The sequence below is a fragment of the Corapipo altera genome, unplaced genomic scaffold (genome assembly GCF_003945725.1).
Source record: "Corapipo altera isolate COAL_440 unplaced genomic scaffold, ASM394572v1 0, whole genome shotgun sequence".
NCBI classification, from domain to species: domain Eukaryota; kingdom Metazoa; phylum Chordata; class Aves; order Passeriformes; family Pipridae; genus Corapipo; species Corapipo altera.
Window position 1 is genome coordinate 21,667,838 of NW_020884872.1, and position 6,498 is coordinate 21,674,335.

Consider the following 6,498-nt stretch of genomic DNA (forward strand, 5'->3'; position numbering starts at 1 on the left):
ACATGAGGCTGCTTCTATCTATCTGTGAGGGCCTCACCTGCTCAGTCTTCTTGGTCAGGTGGCCCATAGCAGATCCCCACTATAATGTCACCTGTCCCTGCCCTTCCTGTAATCCTGACCCATAAGCTCTCAGTCAGCTCCTCATCCATCCCCAGGCAAAGCCCCATGAACTCCAGCTGGTCACTGACAGAGAGGGTGATGCATCCTCCTTGTCTCCCCTCCCTGTCCTTCCCAAAGAACCTGTATTCTTCCATTCCAATGTCACAGTCCTAGGAGCCATCCCACAACATTTCCATGATGCTAAAAAGATCTCAGCCCTGCAGGTGTGCGCATGTCTCTAACTGCCCCTGTTTATTCCCCATGCTGGGTGTGTTTACACAGAGGCACTTAAGTCGGGCCCTGGTGAAACTGACATACTGCCAGGAGTGACTGGAACTCCTTTGTGCTGCTATATATAACAAAGAAACTAAGCTAGCTTCACTTTTTATTAATTAAGTGTGAATTTAACACACCTTTAAGTCAAAGCAAGCAACAGAGCCATAAACTTAATGCAACATACGGTTAAATAAATGTGCTTAGTTACATTAATTACAAATAGATATATTAGTTTTAAACATATGTACTGTGATGGTGTTTAAAAATGCCAATCAAAGCTAAGATCAGAGTGAAGCTAGGGAAGAAAATATTTCTACCAGTGAGTTTATATTCTAAATGTCACACAAGAACATGAAGGAAGAGAAGGATATGACATATAAATAAATGAACTTGATGATGACTGACACATTTTATTTATTAATTATGCCTGTTGTAGCTGCTTTTCTCTAGGTAACTCATCCCAAAGAATTACCTTACACCCTTACTGAAAATAATTAGCAAAAAAAAAATAAATATCCACAGCAGATGAAAGCTTCTGATAGATCCTCTCTAGGTCAGTGGAATATTTTGCCAATGAGGACTGTGATAGCACTAATGGAAGTCCACCTGAGCCCTACTGATACTACCAGCAGACACACTGATAAATTATAATGGGCACAGCAGCAGCAGCAGCAGCCACTTCAGAAAAATCCTTAAAGTGAATTTCCTTTAATGGCTGGGAAGACAAATGGCTCACATTTTATCATTGGATTCCTCCTCTTTCAGAAAATTGCCAATAAACTTCCTGTTCTTAGCTGAAGATTTGGCAGTGTCTTGGACATAAAAAATTTAACCCATTCAGTAGCTTTAACATGTTTATTTATGTCAGTTATTTGTTCAAATTGTTCCTCTTAAGCCAACCAACCTTATGTCTTTTCATATCTGAAGTTGAGATAATTTGTTTTTGTTAAATGGCTCCCAAACTGAAGTGGCATTTCTGAGGAGGTCAGACTCCTATAAAATTGTTACTCAGAATCGATTGCTTGTATTGTAGGTACCTAAATTCATGGGGTATTTTCCATCTAGTTTTGGGAGTTTCTTTCTTGTTTTCCCCGACTGACTCCACATGAACAGCTTGTACCTAACTCTTCTTTAACGCAGAGAGAACCCCAGAGAATTATCTGTGTGCATACAAACGTCACCAAATTTTTGTAGCTTAATGAGGTATCTCGCATTGGCTGAGCTTGTGTGCCCCGTTAGCACTCCAATTTTCTTTCACTTAGCAAACAGTTGTGACAGACGCAGTTTGAGACATTATTCACCCATTCCAAGTCGTTTGCTCTTGTTCTGCTGCTGAGGACCATGCTTTGCAGTAAACGTGACAGAACAAATACTCATTTTCTCCTCTAGGTTAGTTTAAATTCCTATTCACTGTTCATTTAATCTAGTCTGTTGCCTTATACTAAGTGGTTAACGCATATACAAACTTTTCTTCTACTAATTTAATTTCAGGGAATTATGATCTCTGACAGAGGTATGTCACTAAAGCTGGAGTTAGTTTCACTAATGCTTGTCTATAAATGCCTTTAGCTCTTTCAATTACAAAGTAAAATACTTGGAATCTGTGTGAAGGAAATTGCCTCACATTTGGGATGGGCTAACAACCTGCTGATGAATAGTTGGCTCAGCTGACAGGAAGAACTTTACAGCATTTTCACAGCTTGGAGATCTCACACTCAGGTTGGGTAAGTGGCTCGCTACTTGAAACATTTCAAAAAATATTTACGCACACCCAGATCTTGGTATGAAGACACTGTCAGAGACATTAATGCTTCCAGAATTGCCTGGTCACTATATAATAGCTCTTTGCTCAAGTATTCAGTGAGAGAAGTTATGAGACCTGGATTCAATGCCCTCATCAGTCTGGGACTTTCAGAAACATATTCTCAATAGACTGCAGTACAATAGATGCTAGTTTAGGTAGAAAGCACTCTCCACATTCCAGCTGGAGCTGTACTTTGGGCAGCAAAAGGAACAGGATTATTTTGGCCAGGAAAAGCATCAACGATATAATCCAGTGAGAAAGGCATTTGGAAACAGGTATCACTACCTACTACTGAGACTGCCTTTTATGTAATTAATTTGCAAAGAGGAAAACAATGCTAGCACTTCTTATCTTCTAATTGTCTCTCATTGCAGTCCAAAAGTTGAAGTTTTGTAAGTTTCTAAGAATGATTTTCTGCAGCAAACTTACTTGCTGTTTGAAGTTTGCAACTACAGTGTTCTTTTGAAGTCCACAGATCTGTGAGCAACGTCTTACAGACCATCAGCTGTAAAAGGAGTTACCTGCAGATCTATTATGTTTGGTTTTGAACATCCAGAACCTTAACATTATGGCTGTAGAGGAAACCTTAGTTATTGAAGTGAGCTCAGTTGTGAATGAATGTGAGATGTGACATATGCCTTAGGTATTTAGAGACTCTATTTCATTTGTCTTTACTTTCATTTAATGATATTTCTGCTCTTCTTCCTGTGTTATTCAAGTGCAGTTAAAGTTTAAGGTGCACATATATACTGGTAAACTGGTATCTTATATGTTGTTAGCTATATGCTTTTCCGTAATCCTTAAATTATGCTATAAATAATTCTTTCTAATATTAGCAATTTATCAATCTGCATAGCTCTTTAAAACTAAAAAGGTTGCACTCAGCTTGTAAGGTCTTACTCTAAGGTACTTTGTGTCTGTTTCTAATCTAAAAAAGAATGAAAGCAGGAGTGGATAACTAGCCTCGGGTTAGCTCATCTTTCATAGCAATGTAAGTTACAGACCACATTTGACAAGACCAACTAAAGATTTCCATGGGTATGTAGGGCAAACTGCACTTTCAGTGTTTATTTGAATGGTACATGAAATTGTCCCAAAAGTACTAAACTGAATTAAACTCTGACCACATAAACCCTTAAAAATGGGATGATTATATAGCACAGGGAATAATTGGGCATACTATTGAATGTTTTTGTCTGTTTGCATGAGGTAGGAGCTTTTTTGAAGCTATTAATCATATTAACTACCATAGCCCTCAAGCAGCCTGATTGCACTGTACCTGTATAATGCCTAATACAGAAGATATGAGGGTCCATCCTGCAGAGATACAGACCTAAATGACAACAGGGATGTGGACTGTGAGTGTGCAGAGGGATTGTCTTGGCTCACAATAGCTATAAATATCACCTCAGGCCTTGTGCTGTGTTGATTAGATGCTGTGGTTTCTGGGAAAACTGCATGGGTACAGGAAGGTTTCCACTGTCCAGAATATATTGCAGAGAAATTCGCTGTATATCCTTTTAGCATGTAACCAAACATGGAAAATGAAAATAACTACTAAATTAATCTCACAATTAGCTTATTTTTGCCTGAGTGATATTTTGAAGATTAAAGATGCTACACTATAGAAATATTGGTATTATCAGATATTGATCAGAAGTTTGACTCCTTAATTAGGTCTAATTCAGATAAAAGCTTGTTTTGAATGATCACCAGTGGAAAGAAAGGGCATGTAAAAACAGGAATCAGTTTTCAGTTCAGACAAGCACATTGATAACTTAAGGAGGGTCTTCATGAAACAAGTATTAGCCTTTTGCATTATTATTCTCTTTTTCTTCTGGATAAAAAAATCAGCAGTGGTTAAGCATATAAGATCTTAGTAAGGATCTCAATGAAAACATTAAATAAACCCAGGAAAAGTTTGCAAATGCTATCTTTCAACAGTGAAAAATATCAATAACAACCAAACTGTTTTCTATAGATGTTAGGAAACATCTCTTGTTAACCGATCTCTATATAGAATATCTGTATTAAAACTGAGAACACAGGTCACACTTTAAGATGAGAGAATGCATTCTTGTAAATCAAGAAAAAAAAAGGATTGAAATTATGATTAGTAACCGGTAATATGAGTTCTCAGCTCGCATACAGGGCAAGATCAAATGTGTTCCTTGTAAAAATAAAAATGAGAGTTCAGAGTAAAATACTGTATTAATATGACTCCAGTGACAATTCCATACCCTATTCCAGAGTTTACACTTTTAAATGGACATTGATAAATGCTGAAGGTTGAGAAAAACCTTACAATGATGAATCATAGTCTGGAAAGCCTGCCTTGTAGTAAGAGGCTAACGAAACAGTACCTAATTATCTCAACAATAAGAAGGTTAGAAGGTTGACTAATCATGATCTGTAAAGTATGTAAGTTGAAAAAAGAAGTTAATTCTAAAAAGTTCTTTAATTTAATAGAAAAAGCCAAAATGAAGTTCAATTTTGTAAAGCTACAAGCCAGGAATGTGATTTTGACAGTAAGAGTAATTATGTACTGGTAAAATTTACTCACATATTGTAGAAGCTGCACAATGAGAAATATTGTATACTCATATGCTTTAGTTCAACAGTAACTAAATGGTTTTATGAAAAAAAAAAGCAATAAAAAGAAAAAAAACCGACGAAACACCAAACTGATGAAGCACTTAGGCTAAATTATATGAAATATCTCAGTGGATAATTCTAATGGCATATCCTAGCCTTGACTTTACACAAGTAGGACCAGAGCCCAGCAACTGTTTGCATTTCTCCAGGACTGAAATATGGGCTCTGTTAAAACCAATGTCTATAACTGCCTCATGCAGTTTAAGGTTGTATCTCAGAAGTTGTTTAAGTACAAATTCCTATATTTTGTTCTCTAAAAAAACCTTAAATGGGTGAAGTGATTTTTCTGTGCTACTATCTACATATGTAATACCTACAATATCTTGGGTTTGGACCTTTTTCAGAAGGAGAAAACAACCCTAAATGTTTTAGTAAAAAACTCCAAGGAGAATGTAATTAGAATGTAACTAAAAAGGTGTGTATCGTGACAAACATCCTATCTTTGGGGAGCTCTAGTGAGTATTAGTTCTCACAGTTTGGAACAGTACACTGTTCCAAAATTATCTCATTGGCCATGCAGGTGGGACTCTACAGTGCATTTTTGATTTATCTAGCATGTAGCAGAGCCAGCAGTGCAGTAAACACTTCATTTTACTAAAAATGAAAGATTTTGAATGTCAAAATATACATGTGATTTTTCTGGGTTGTAATTTTGTTGCTTTGCATAATTTTCTTTGAAAATAGTTATCGATCAAGTTTTTTGTTTTATTGGCAAACCATAAGAAGATAAGTCATATAGGAAACAAATTTCTTTCTTGAAATTTAATAAACATCATTTAGGGGCTACTCAATTAGGAAGCATTTACTATTTTCCCCAAATCTTAATTTTCTGCATGTTCATGGTGGACCTGGTGGACTCATTCTATTTTCTTTTAATTTGTTTTATGTCCAGTATTACTTTCTTCTGCACTTCTCATTTACTTGGAGTCTTCTGAAGGACTATGTGTGCTGTATGTTATCACCCCTGTACGCCAGAAGTGAACTCATCCAGTGACCTGAGTCTGAGATTCATTCTGGATTTTGGTCCACTGAAGATGAGCCTTTTGCACCATGAAGGTCATGAAACATACCATTCCAACTGCATAAAGTGTATTAGGACTATACTGGCTCATCTTTGCATAAAAGGGAATTTAAGTACATTGGCATTATGAATATTGGAATAAGAAGACCAAGTAGAAAACAGGGAGGGCTAAGGAGTCAATTTCTGTTTAAGCAATTGTAGAAAGTCCCTCTTATCCTGCTCCAAGTTTGCATTTTCACATACAGAATCACACAGAATCAGCAAGGTTGAAAGAGGCCTTCAAGATCATCCAGTCCAGCTGTCAACGTAGCACTCTTTTAGTGAAAAGGGCTCATAAAACCTCATAAAATTGGCCTCAGCCCATCAATCCAGCCTGTCTAGATCCATCTGTAGAGTCTTCCTACCCTTCAGCAGGTCAACAGTCCTACCTAACTTGGCGTCATCTGCAAACTTAATGAGGGTGCACTCAATCCCCTCATCCAAACCATTGATAAAGATATTCCCTGGGGAATCCACTAGTGACCAGCTGCCAGCTGGATTTGGTTCCATTTAGTTCATTTTGAATATGAATTGTTTGGAATGAATAACAAACCAGACAAACAAAATTGAAAGGCTCCTCTCTTCCCTCCCCTCCCCTCCCCTC